The 14,868-nt window shown below is 42.4% G+C and overlaps 1 protein-coding gene and 1 non-coding gene across 3 annotated transcripts in view; one reads left to right on the forward strand and one right to left on the reverse strand.

Annotated features, from left to right (window-relative positions):
- Window positions 1-14,868, reverse strand: part of TBC1D9 (TBC1 domain family member 9) — a 110,967-nt gene that overhangs the window by 69,898 nt on the left and 26,201 nt on the right. The window lies entirely within an intron of this gene.
- LOC137764511 (U6 spliceosomal RNA) lies at window positions 3,295-3,399 on the forward strand. The gene has a single exon (XR_011074013.1). It is a non-coding gene; the product is annotated as a U6 spliceosomal RNA (small nuclear RNA).

Genomic DNA, 14,868 nt, shown 5'->3' on the forward strand with positions numbered 1-14,868 from the left:
GGTTTAAAAGCGTGGTGAAGAATCAGCCTGAAACTAACATGATATTGCACATCAGTTATATTTCAATTTTAAAAAATAATAAAAATAAATAAGTGTGGAGAATCTGAACTAGTCTATTAGGTGATTCTTGAAGAGACCCTTGACTCATTTCTTACCGATAGGGGAGCAGGCTCGAGGGGGTAGAATGACAAGGTCCCAGTGGCGGGGCACCCCCCTCTGTAGTATTTCAAACTCATTCTGGATCACAGGGTCTTTGAATTTCATGCTTATATAAGTACCCAGAAAGTTAGGGCTCAAAATATACGTTCATATTTTCCATCACGAAAGATAAAGCACAGGCTAGTTTATAACTAAACAGACTGCGCAGAAAACTGAAATGGGAAGAGCATTTCTCCTGCAGAGCCTCTGTCAAGCAGCCAGTTAGTTCTGTGCTGCTCAAATCTTCCAAGCACCCTTGAAGGCCAAGTCTTCCAGTAGCTGCTCCATTTCACCCTGCAGGCCAGTCTCTTAAAGTCACATGCACCTTCTTCTCCTGCAAAAAGGGAGGGCAGGTGGAATTGATTTTTCCTTCTCTTCCGTGTCTGAGAAGGAACCATTAAAATATCTTTTTCATACCTTACTTTACACCCCAGTTAAGACCAGCTACATAATTTTTGGGGTCCTGTGCAAAATGAAAATGCATGTTCCCTTGCTTAAAAATTCTTAGGAATTCCTAGGCAGCCACAGTAGAACATTAAACCAAGGCTGGGGCCCTTCTAAATGCAGGTCCCTGTGCACCAGCATGGGTCACATACCCAGGGGCCAGCCCTGACCCCGGCAGTGCCCCGGTGATTTCATCTCCACAGGCAAGCTGTTGTTCTCAGACTTTTTTCAGGGATTCAAGTCTGCTCTGATACAGACCCATGAGGACAATGGACTGAATTTATTCAAAAGCACTCCAGGCACCTCTGTGATCCAAATCCTCAAATAAGCCCTCAACCCAGGAAGAGGAAGGTAGATGCATATTCATTATATTTACAGCCGCTTCCGTGTATACGATGGGAAGGTATATTGATTCTCATCTTGTCTGTGGAGGCAAGTCTGAACACCTGAAACTGATGGCTCAAGGCCGGCCAAGGTCAGCCATGAGAGCAAGGACGCAGGAGTTCTTTCGGTGATGGTGGGAGCAATTCATTGGTGAGAAGCCCACTATTTCTAACAGATAAGCCACACCCACCACTTCAAGGAAACCTAAGCGAGATGTTCCTCAGACTCCTTTTGTCAGGTGGGCCGAATTTGCAGGAGCCACTTACTGTCCCAAGATGACTGCCCACCCTTCTCCTAATTCACCTAACCCCTTCTCCACCATGAAATAATATCACGAAATAGAAACAGTTATGAATTTAAAATTACATCTAGGTAGGACCTCCCTGGTGGCTCAGTGGTTAAGAATCTGCCTGCCAATGCAGGGGACCGACCCAGGTTCCATCCCTGGTCTGGGAAGATCCCACATGCCGTGGAGCAACTAAGCCGTGCACACAACTACTGAGCCTGTGCGCCGCAACTACGGAAGCCTGCGCACCCTAGAGCCCGTGCTCCGCAACAAGAGAAGCCACCACAATGAGAAGCCTGGCAATCAAACAAAGAGTAGTCCCCATTCGCCACAACTAGAGAAAGCCCGCACACAGCAACGAAGACCCAACGCAGCCAAAAGTAAATAAAATTTTTTTAAAAATTAAAAATTAAAAATTAGAAAAAATAAAATTACATCTAGGAAATGATCTAGAATGTCTATATATATTATAGTACATCTATACAATGATATTTAGACATTTAAACTCATGTCCTCGAATAATTATTTAATGAGATGGCAAAACATATCTAGTGTTGTTATGTGGAAAAAAACCCCACAAAACTCTAATTTTTGTTCTATATGATCCCACTCTGTCAAATTACAAGTATAATATTGTCTATGCTATGAATTATAACATTATTATTAAAGATTACAAAAATTAACATATTTGGTGGGTAAAACAATTTTACTCTCTTTTGTGTTGTTCTGTTTCCAAAAGTTTCTCGAAGGTACATTCAATACTTTTATGATATAAAAAAAATTTTTGTTGTTTTCTCAATTACTTCCAACCTTCTACTTTGGGCTTTATTTACTCAAAGAGAGATCAAGTAAGCCATCAAGTAAATAGATGGTTACTGTGTTTACATTAAAGCTGCTCTTCGCAACCACAGGTTAGTAATCTTGTTGCTAGGATGCAACATGCCAGTTTCGGGTCAATATTTAAATGAATGGCAACCTTAAAACACTCTCCGATGGAGAGGGGTCTGGCCTTTGTCTTTTAGTAATTTTGTTTAAAGTTCATTTTTTTCCCTTTAGCATATAAAGCACAGCAATACAACAAATTGATACATATTTGTGTGTATCAAATACACACAGGGCTTAACTCGGTTGTAGTGATTGGGTGTTTTTAATAACTAGCTTATCTTTAAGTCAGGAAGTTTACAGTCCCAAAATAAAAACCATAAAAGTGAAATGAATGAAATTAGTTTCTCAACTTTCATCACTGAGTACTCATTATATTTTAAAACTGTGTATTCATTATATTTTAAGTACCCACAGTGTTGCATTTAGCTACACATAAGCAAGGCAAATAAAGAGGCAATATGTGTTTATACCTACACTGGAAATGCCTGGAAGGTTGTACATCAAACTGTTAATAATGGTTCCCTTTGGAGAATGACATCCGTATGGGTAGATGACCCATAGGGAAGAAATTAGGAACTCTTTTAACTGTTAGAACTATATTTTCAAAAGTAATTGTTATGCTGTTAGAACTATACTTTATAAAACTTTGTATTCATAATTACTTACAAGATGCATATATTATAATAAAGCAATAATAAAAGAACTACTAAAGGAATACAAAATATCATAAGGAAGATCCTGCCAGTCAGATTTCATAAAAGATGAGACTCTGTAACCAGTCAGCTCCTGCTACTTTCCGTCATGGGTACCAGCCACCCTAAGAACTGGTCACCCTTAGCATGCATGCATGGGGTCACACTGTATAAAATAAGGCTGCCTTTCACCCGTGACTACGATCAGGGCAAACACACAGGGGCCTAAGTGGAAGTTGAGGCCGGCCCATCACACCCTCTCAAGGGAATCTGAGCTGAGACAGAGGAAGAGGAAAGCCAAGTAGCTACAGAAGCGGAAGCTGAAAGGATTCCATGAGAAGGGAAGGCAGCAAACAAGCCAGATGACACAGAGGCAGAAACACTGAGCTAAAGAACAGATACACAGTGCTCGCTTCGGCAGCACATATACTAAAATTGGAACCATAGAGAAGATTAGCATGGCCCCTGCGCAAGGATGACACGCAAATTCGTGAAGCGTTCCATATTTTTGTGAAGTAAGTCAGAAAGAGAAAAACAAATACAGTATGCTAACACATATATACGGAATCTAAGGAAAAAAAAAAAAAAAAGCCATGAAGAACCTAGTGGCAAGACGGGAATAAAGACACAGACCTACTAGAGAGTGGACTTGAGGATATGGGGAGGGGGTGGGGTGAGATGTGACAGGGTAAGAGAGTGGCATGGACATATATACACTACCAAATGTAAAATAGATAGCTAGTGGGAAGCAGCCGCATAGCACAGGGAGACCAGCTCGGTGCTTTGTGACCACCTAGAGGGGTGGGATGGGGAGGGTGGGAGGGAGGGAGATGCAAGAGGGAAGAGATATGGGAACATATTGTATGTGTATAACTGATTCACTTTGTTATAAAGCAGAAGCTAACACACCATTGTAAGGCAATTATACTTCAATAAAGATGTTTAAAAAAAAAAAAAAGAACAGATACACAGCAGAGGCTGAGGAAGCCTGGCGTCTTCAGGAGAAGAGAGCAGAAATGCAGAGCGCAGAGGAGCGGGCCGTGATAGGGAGCCAAGGGAAAGGTGGGGAGCCACTTCTTACAGCTGTCACAGGCTCTCTGTCAGCTCTCCAGGCCCGGTTCCAGGTTGCATGTATCCTGGCAAGGAAACCTAGGTACCCGAGGTAACTTGAGTCTCTGGTCCTTGTAACCAAAAGTGTCCAACTAAAACCCTAACTACCCCCCTGGCTCCATCTAAGATGGGCTCGGAATAAATGTTCCCTTCTGTACGCTGGCAAGGCAAGTGTTACAGAACAAAGTGCCAAGGCATTAACAGCAATTTAATAATACGCTTTCCAGACTTGCATCCAAATACTCCAGAACAGATAAAAATAGCGGCTACAGAACTGTAATTAAAACAATCAGGCTATTTACAGGAGAGAGGTACAGTAGCAGCCTGGCTTGATCACTGGGTGTTTTGTCTTGACTTTACCCCTTTGAGGGCATCCAACTCCACTGGCATGCACTCTTCAGAAGAATCCTGGTTCTAGCTTAGCCTTAAGTCACCTGGACAAGACTAAGGGCTACTTCACAGAGACATTTCAGTTTGTGATGAATCGAGTGAAAGCAATCTTCACCTAAGGTCCAGATAAAGCTTTAAAGAGAAAACTAAGCTGGGAGGATCTGAAAATAAAAAGAACACCATGGCACCAACAAGTGGGAGAAACCAAACCAGGAAATCTGCCAAAGATGGTTTGACTTTGCAAAGCCAGGTGTGCGGTAGCAAGGAATGCCCTTATTTCGTCAAGTTGTGTATTATGACCTGATGTGTTTTTCAATATACGTTAATGACCTGCAAATGTAGGTGAGTCCCTTATGGAATATATTAAACCCAATTAAGATTTCTTAAGAAATAGTTCAGGGATGGCCTGGAAAGTCCTTGTAAACTACTCTGAAAAATATCAATAATGGATGGCAAAAAAAAAAAAAAGGCTCACTGGCAATAATAAAAGCAGTATACTGCAGGGGGGGGCATTTTTTTGCAAAGTGACTGCTAAGTCATTACCAAGAAATTGTTCTTTTTTCATGCTATAAACCAGACACAATAGACATAGAGAGCAGTATGACAACCAACTATACAATACCAGCAATGTCACTTGACTCATATATCTTCAAGCAGAGACTGATGAAGAAAGATGAAAGGTAGGGGGAATTATTTTTCATATTATTGTTTTATCAAGGAATGGGGAAACTGAAAGTAGTGAAGGTCGTGCTTTGTTTCTTTCACCCTGAATTACATCTTCTGTACCTAGCTTCTTAATCTCTAAGCAAAAATGACACATGCACACATAAATGTATATGCATACATACATATACAGACATATAGTATGCACATATATATATATATGCATACACACATATTATACTATGCTCATTTAAAGCATGCTCATTTAAAATGAGCTTAGAGTAGGGGAGGCTCTTAAAAAAAAAAACCCTCAAATTTTGATTTCTATCTTCGGATTTAATGAACACAATATGCAACAAAAGAACAGGAATACATCAAAATCAGTATTTTAAAACTTTTTAAAAATATAATCACAGGCAAGAACTCCTTTTATGCCAATGTTTCTCAACCAGTACAGTTTTTGAAAACACATAACAGTTCCACACTATCTCCCTCAGATTCTTTTATGCAACCCTAAACATCCTGACTCTGTAGAGAGTCACCATATGTTCCCTGAATCCAGAAGATACAGACAGAAGATTTTTGCCCCAACTTTTCTTTCTGTCACCCGTATTGGTTCAGGGTGAAAGGGAGAGAGAAGAGGGAGAAATAGAGGGAGAAAAAGCCTAAGTTTTAAATATTTTCCAGTTGTAAATGAACAATATTTAAGACGCTTCTTCAAACTGCACAGGCTTCCTGTTCGACAGCTATTACATAGACGATTCCAGAATGCCAGTGATTCTCCCTTGATGGCTAATTCACCAGCCCTTATCCTTTTAGACATGCCTCCCCTTTTCCTGTTGTGACATCATCTCATTTACGGCTCTCAGACTAATTTCCCGGCAGCATGTCAGCTACAACTAGGGACTCAGGGACGTCAAGGAAGATACTGGCTACAAGGTCCTGAGTGAGGCAAAGGCCCAGCTGAGAACTGGGCAGTGTTGGGCATCCCAGCACAGCACTTCCAGCTTCAGAACTTCTTCTTTGCTGGTCGAGGGCCAGGGCCTCTGAAATCTAGAACACAGATCAGGAAAACAGATTCTTTCCATGGCTCTGTCAAAGCGTGAAGATTATAAGATTGGGAGAGGCGTGTGCTTCATGCACTCAGGGTTTCCACCAGTGCAACTAGTGTATTCTCTGAGACAGAGACAGCAAAGCAGGGCTCTGGGTCCCCCAGTGCCCAGCCCTTAATTCTCTATCAGGACAGGGCTTCCCAGTGGTGCCCCGGGAGATGGTGACACACATGGGGCAGCACACAGACCCCTCAGCCCTTTAGGGCAGCTGGGTGGGCACTTACCCCATGTGCCCTGTAAATACTATCAATTCCTAAGTGTGTTATGATGTGAAAATAGGTGGAAAGCTCTGGATAGACTAAACAAAGCACAAAAACCTTTCAGCACATTACAAAATTTCTATATGTTTAATTTTGTTACATACTGACATCATTCGAGTTGATAATATGTAGTTTTCCAAGAGTTTGTCTATAAAGTTACGCTAAACGTGCTTTACTTTATTTAAGTGCAATGTACATATTTTTCTTTTTTTTTTAATAGGAAAAGAATACATCTAGCCATGTACATGGGGAGGTGACTCATGTGACATTTTGCCTGATCTTTGATCCTCTTTGGGCTCATTCTTGGAAAATTTTTATTAGGACGGAAAAATCCCTTCCTTGTAAAAGTTTTAGGCTCTCTGACCATCAGTCCTCACTCCTCTGAATGGACTCCGAGGAAAAGTGAATCAGGGCCCCCATGTAACCAATGCCCAGGCTCTCGGGCCTCCTGGCCCTCCACAGAAGGCCCAACGAATAAACAACCACAATGACTGAACACTTTAACAATTAGCAAGCCAAATGATTAGGAAATTACCAACATGCCTATTTCAAATAATTTCCAAAAAGATCATCAGGGAAACCCCTAAAAAAACTAAGTTCCTTTAAATTTGGGACAGTGCCAGCAATACAAGGGAAACATTTAGATGGCAGTGGTCTATCTCCTTGATGGGAATGGGCACGTTTCTAACATGGCAGGGCCCACCCAGGGTTGTGTAAAGTAATCAGAGGTGGCAAATTCAAGTTCTGGCTTCCCTAACTCACGAGCTGTGTGACTTCAGACAGGTCACTTGGCCTCTCTGAGCCACAGTTTCCTGCCACTAAGTCAAGAATCATTTATCTTCTTTGCCCATCTCCCAGGGTTGTTGAGTAGATCAGATGACATACTGTTCAAGGAAGTGCTACATAAACCGTGGAGTATCTTGTCCATGTAATGTATGCAGGATTTTTTAAAATAATGCTTAATTTGACAGCATGAAAAGAGCTTTAGGTCATAACACTTCCATCTTACATTACAAAGGAGACTGAGTGGTAGGTGGAAAAGCGCTTGTCATGGTTACGTTTTGAATCTTAGTTAAGTGGTCACCATGGTTATTAGTCTCTAGAAGAGGTGAAGGAATAAATACGGTCTCATTCCTGGAGGCCGGGTTTTCATCTTTGTCGTTATGAAATGTACACTGAGCTCCCGTAGCTCTCTTTGCTGGGCACTGGAAACACAATCTATCTCTGCTGTCTTTGGGGAGACAAGGATCCAACTGGGAAGACAGAAGCAGCACATACAAACAGCAACCATTAAAATGCTCATTCGGGACTTCCCTGGTGGCGCAGCGGTTAAGAATCCACCTGCCAATGCAGGGGACACGGGTTCGAGCCCTGGTCCAGGAAGATCCCACATGCCACGGAGCAACTAAGCCCGCGCGCCACAACTACTGAGCCTGCGCTCTACAGCCTGTGAGCCACAACTACTGAAGCCCGAGTGTCTAGAGCCCGTGCTCCGCAACAAGAGAAGCCACCGCAATGAGAAGCCTGTGCACCGCAACGTAAGAGTAGCCCCCTCTCACTGCAACTAGAGAAAGCCCGCGCACAGCAACGAAGACCCAACGCAGCCAAAAATTAATAAATTTATTAAAAAAAAAAAACAAAAACTCACAGAAATAAAATGCTCATTTGCTTGGTCAGTTCAAGGGTACGTAGACTAGATGCTCCAGGGCGATTAACCAGGGCTGGGATGCTCATGTGAGAGAGTGTTTCGAACAGTGTCCTGGTGTTGGGCTTGGTAGAAGATAGCACTTAAAAGCACCAGGAACCTGGACGGAATCCCAGTTTGACTGCATCCTAGGGTCATGACCTTGCAGCAAGGTGTATAATTTGAAAAAAAAAAAATCATAATTTCTTCACCCATGCAATGAAGATGATGGTATCTTCCTGACAGGGCTGTGGTGGGGATTTAAGCAGATAAGGCGCATGGAACATTTACAGTGCCTGGCACTCGGGAATTGTTCAGTCATATTCCTGGCTGCAGCTGCCCACGTGTGGCAAGGTGACCCAGCACAGTGGGAACGCACATGGCATGTTTGGGGCATGACTGCGGGTTTGGAATAGAGATCAGATTGTAGCTGGGCAGCCCCATGCTGCACTGTTTGGACTTTACCCTACTGGGGAAGGTTTTGGGGGCTGGGGAGTCACACGCGTTGCGTAGAAATCCCTCTGATGGCAGCATGCAGTTGTTAGGGAAGTGGGAACGGAAGCGGGAAAACCAGTTAGGAAACTTTATGAGGAGGAGGAGATTAATTGAGCCCCTTCTTTTATACTAGGAACTGTCCTTACACAGAATCACCTCTTTAATCCTTGCAAAAAACCCAGATGAAATCCCCATTTCACAGATGAGGAAATGGAGGCTCAGAGACATTAAGTGAGTGAAGTCAGGATCCGTTTCACTGGCCTAGAGAGTCCACTAAGCTGCTTCCCACTCACAGGGTGACAAGGGCCTTGGGCTGGCAGGTGCAGCAAGGGAAACCGAGTGCCACTGTGCTCCTTGGGAGGTAAGATGGTCCGCCCCAGGGAAGGTGGCAAAATCTCTGCTGTTTTTATTTCTATTAGGGAGAAGCCTCCTTCATCCACCTTCTCCTGGAGGGGACTAACCTTTGAAGAACTGGTTTCCAAGGTGGCCCCAAAGCTTCTACCAATACTGGCAAGTTCAGGCCTCACAGTTTGGTATTTTCTGTTTATTCTCCAGAACGGAATGATGGACCCTTGTGACTGAGACCAGAGACCAGCTCCTGTGTGGACACCCAGAGGGGAGACACTGTGGCCCAGACAACACACACAACTCCTTTCCTAGTTCCTAGAAGGTGATTTCTCTCTGAGATAAGTGCCCTCGCTAGGGCTCAGCCAGCCTTCGAAGGAAGTTTCCAGAATTACCCTGGCATCTAACTGGCAACAGACAACTAGGCCCAAAGGGTGGAGAAGACCCTAGAGATCCTAAGGGTCTGGGGAACAGAATTTATGTTTCCACTAGAAGCCTTGTTTATACTCTGGTTGAAGAAATGGAATGAAATGTACTGTATATGCCAAGCATATGTGTATTTTTCCAATTGACCTTAAAACAACAACCAAACAAAGCCAATAATGGTGTTGACCATATGTCAGCTGCTATCCTAATCACTTTACATAGAGCACTTTCTAATTAATCCTCACAACATCCTATGACATGTATGCAACTCTTATCCCTATTTGATGGATGAGAACACGGGCACACAGCCACTTGGGTGGCAGCCCCAGTCAGTGGGTCTAGGGCGGTAAGACTCCAAAGCCTGTGCTCATTTTACTGCATCAGCTTCTAGAATAATTTCTTTAAGGGGGTTGAGGATGCTTAGAGGGAAGTAGTACAAATAAAAAGAGTAAAAATAAGGACTTCTAGCTTCCAGAAACTTCAACTTTATTTCAATGTCCTTATGTACTTTAGATCCCACAGCATCCTTTCTGTTTTTTTTTTAACTGACAATCTATAAAAATTACAGTATTCTCCTTAACTCCCACTTGTGTAGTTGTTAGCAATTTTCATAAATAAAGATGCTTCACAGTTAGGATGAAACACTGACAACAGGCATCACCTTGGAAAGCGTGAGACAGCTGGGGTGCTGATTAGCCTGTTTTTGACCCTGACTTGGCCCCCAAGCCTGTGAGCCTGCTGTGGTCCAAACGAACTCCTTCATCTCCTCTCTTTCTCCAGCTACCTAAACCCCGGAGTGGAGGAACATAAAACCCTGGCACTTGGCTATAGGATCTGTTTTGAGGCAAAGAGTATTTGAGGAACCGCCATCTTCCTGCTGGTCCTATTAATAACAAGATCATTCTGACCCAGTGTCTAGAATTATTCCCCTGTGGCTGAATACCAGGCTTGGTATCCTGCCCCCAACATTCCAATTCCCTGAGCACACAATCTCCCTACTTGCTAACATCTGCTCACCTCTGCCCTGGTCTTAGCTGGCTGCCTTTTACCGAGACTTTCTCAGACAACGCGCCTAGCCTCAGTGGGTCTAAATTCCTCCTCCAGTCTCCCAGGGCTGGACTGTCCCATCTCCAACCCAGGATTTATCCCTCCCCTGTCCTGGATCCCCACAAGACCTAGAGCCTATTTTTTCAAACAATGGAAGTAATAACTGATGCCCAATTCATAGAAGCAGGGGACCTTTGGGGGATGAGAAAAGATTTACTCAGGCCAACCTTCAACAATCAGAATAGCTCCCAGGGACGTTCCCTGGTGGCGCAGCGGTTAAGAATCCGCCTGCCAATGCAGGGGAGATGGGTTTGAGCCCTGGTCCGGGAAGATCCCACATGCCGCGGAGCAACTAAGCCCACGTGCCACAACTACTGAGCCTGCGCCCTAGAGCCCGCGAGCCACAACTACTGAAGCCCGCGCACCTAGGGCCTGTGCTCCGCGACAAGAGAAACCACTTCAGTGAGAGAAGCCACCTCAATGAGAAGCCCACGCACCGTAACAAGGAATAGCCCTCACTCACTGCAACTAGAGAAAGCCCTCACTCAGCAAAGAAGACACAATGCAGCCAAAAATAAATAAATAAATTTATTTTAAAAAAATGAACAGCTCCCAATGACATAAAAATCAAGGACGAGAACATAATATCACATGGGTGTATGAATCAATTATTGTTTGTCAAAGCGACCACTACAGATGCCAGGGCTAAAAAAGGTATTTGGTCATTTGAGACGTTCCATTGATCACTGATCATTTTACAACTCCACTCATTCATTTCCCATAAATGGAAAAAGAAAACAACTCCCCGCCCCCAAACCTCAGAGATAGAGAAGGAGCCGGGGCAATGTAAACGGCACCCAAGTGTGGTCGTTGAAATCCTTTCCAATAACCTTTCCATCTGGTTCTACAAACAGGTAAATCACGGTCACAATAAAGCCAAGACCATAAATATCTTTATTCAATCTGAACTGAGGCCAGAGACCTAAATATGTCCCAAACAGACGATTCATTTACCATTCAATCATTCATTCATCCAGAAACATTTACATAGTGACTTAACACATGACTGGTATTGGGCTGGGTCATGGCAATGTTATGTTGATCTTAATAAACCTTTGGTTTACTGGAGAATAACCAGTCTGGTAACTAATATATGATAGATAACGCTATGATTCTGGCCTAATTATAATTCTTTAAAGTGGTACCATTCTATACTTTCTTTTCACTTTTCTACTGTTATTAAAACAATTAAACCCTTATTTTCTGCTAAATGCTGGAATTGTTTGTTTGTTTCCATTTTACTTTGAAAAGGCTCCGATCACCGTTTTGTCTGAACTGTCAGCATCTTCCCCGGCCCACCCCCTCCCCAACTTGTGTCTCTGATCCCCCCCACTTCCTTCCTTCTCAGATAATTAGATTCTGCCAGTGATTTCTCCTCCCTGGTCACTGAATTATGGCTAATGACTCTTTGGGGTTCTCTCTCCTCATCTCTCATTCCCTCTCTTTCTCCTTTGACCCCCCCACCTTGTCTCCCTCTTCTTTATTTCTTTCGACCTCCTTTGGGAGGGGGGTGAGCTTTTTATTTTTCTTAGACTATCAGATTACATCGTATGATGGAAATCATGACAAAGGCCTTACTGTGTCTCAGTGGTTATGGTGTCCTGAATTACAAACTCTAATAACTCCTAGTAATTACCCCTTCTATGCCATGCACTCGCAGCTTCCCTTCTCAAGACCCTGGGTGGCTGGCATAAAGAAAAAGATGTCCATATACTACAACTTGATCATTACAACCTTCTTTAAAGGGTTTACTATAAGAAGGCATGACCAACAGAGCCAGGCTCAAACTAACTGATTCACATCGTTACTTCCCAGTCTTTGACAGCTTCCTTCCAATCTAGACAGGCTCTTAGAATGACTGATATCAGAAAATATTAATGCATGGGCTTCATAAAAATGTCAAGTTTAATGATCAAAGTGCTACTTTTTTAACTATACAAGTAGCATTACTTTCTGGAAAAAAAAGTTAATTAAAAAAAATCACAAAAGTAACAAGTGATGGAATATTTGTGAAATGGCCTGATTGACGCAAACAGGCATGACTAAGAAGGTCATTGCACAGTTTCCAGGGTCAGCTGGCCATTTCTGCTCTACCTTTCCCTCTTACTACCCTCTCAAAAAATGCCCAAGAAAAAGAAACAGGATATAATCTGACAGAGTTGGTCTGCTCGTAGTTCGATAGGCAACTGAAAATACCCTTGTCCAGCTTTAGGTTCCCAAAAACTATGCCACAGACAAGAATGACACAGGATGAGCCATAGTGAGCGTCAAGGTCAAGGGGCTATGATGTAGCCCAGGGCAGCAACACCTTTGGGTGAGTCAACACCTTTGGGTGAGTCAACACCTTTGAAAGGTTCTTTCAAAATTCCCTTTGAATCTGGGAGTGGGAAGCCTTTCTAACTATGCTTCACAATTCAGAAACCACATAATATATATATATGTATATGTATATATATATATATATATATATTCTTCTGCATAAAACCCCCAAACCTCTACATGGCAAAAGCCCTATACGTTAAGTCAAAAGACAAACTAGGGGTAAAAAAAGATGCAACTCAGGTCACGGACAAAGGGCTCACGTCCCTAAAAGTAGTTCCTAAATGTTGGAAAGAAAAAGAGCAGCCATTCAATAAAAAATGGGCAAAGAACAATAAAAGACAGTTTACAGAAGAGGAAAGAGAAATAGCTTGTAAATAGATGAAAAACTGTTCAACATCACTCACAAGAGACATGCAAATTAAAAATACACTGAGACACCATTTTCACTTATCAGAATGGCAAGAATCCAAAGTTTGATAACACATTCTCTTGAACAAGACTGGGAAAACAGGCATTCCTCACACATTGCTTGGGAGAGCGAAACTTGGTAAAACCTCAAGGGAGGGTAATTTGGCAAGATTTATCAAAATTCCAAATGCACGGACCCAATGGACCTGTAATTTCACTTCTTGGTGCTTGTCCTACAGATGTTTCACTTGGCTAAATGACATGGACAAGATTATTTATTGCAGCATTAGTTTTACAGTAAATGTTTGAAAACAGTATAAATGTATATTAATAGGGAAGCAGTTAAATAAATGATGACATTGATGGAATAATAGGCAGCCATACGAAAGAAAAAAAAGAATGGCGACATTCTCTGTCCTGCTACACAAAGATACATGTTCGCTGAAAGAGTCTGGTGGTGCAGGAAACCTTTCTGTACAAAGGGTTGGGGGAAGGGTGGGATAAAGCTAGATTTGGTATTTGCTTGAATGTGCAAAAAGGATCTGGGGAAGATACACAAAAAATGAATACAGTGGTTACCAAGAGTAATGGGACCGAGACATTTTCCACTGTAGACCTTTTAATATCTTTGGATTTTTCAATAATTATTTTTTCATTTTTAAAAAATTGAAGTATAGTAGATTTATAATAATATCTTCAGGGGATTTCCCTGGTGGTCTAGTGGCTAAGGCTCCGTGCTCTCAATGCAGGGGGCCCAGGTTCGATCCCTGGTCAGGGAACTAGATCCCACATGCCACAACTGAGAGTTGCTATTAAAAAGAAGTTCCCGCATGCCGCAACTAAAAGGTCCTGCATGCCGCAACTAAAGATCTCATATGCCACAACGAAGATCTTGTGTGCCGCAACTAAGACCCGGCACAGCCAAATAAATAAATATATTTTTTAAAATCTCTGGATTTTTGAACCATATGAATATATTATTACTCAAAATTTATTTAAATTTTAGAGAGTGTCTTTGTGACTGTGTCAAAGGCAGGTTTTGCTCAACACATTAATAAATCGATAACCTCAAGAATTAGAGGAGGCGTGAGGGAGAGCTGGTAAGGGTCAGCAATTACAGCCTTCTCAAAAGTTTCCCAAATGTTAATTATGGACCTTAAAGGTAGAAACATTCTCACAAACCCCCTCAGTACTACCTTTCCTTAAAATGGTGTGACAAACACCGACACACATTAAACCAAGTATAAACTTCTCATGCTCGAAACTCATCCACAATTATAAAACCAAAATATGTTTACAAATCAAATACAGCAAAATTATGAAACCAATAGAAGTCTGAAATAACCACATTAACTTATTGTGAAAGACTGGGTTGTTTTGTTGACACTAACTTGTCGCTTGGAGCAGGAATATTGCACAGGCTGAGTGGAAGTCAGCATACTTAGTTACCTTTTGTTACGCAATGCAGTGACTCTACAGCCATTTTCCTCTATTCAGATTCAGGACACCTTTGTGTAGAGTGCTGTGAAATCATCTGACCTTATTTTGGCCCAATGCATCTTGTGCTATTCAAGCCGCCTCCGCCACTTTCTCCATGGCTCAAAAACAACTGATATGGAGCCATCACAGTTGTAAATCCAAGTGCTAACTTGATCAC

The sequence above is a fragment of the Eschrichtius robustus genome, chromosome 4 (genome assembly GCF_028021215.1).
Source record: "Eschrichtius robustus isolate mEscRob2 chromosome 4, mEscRob2.pri, whole genome shotgun sequence".
Classification (NCBI taxonomy): Eukaryota; Metazoa; Chordata; class Mammalia; order Artiodactyla; family Eschrichtiidae; genus Eschrichtius; species Eschrichtius robustus.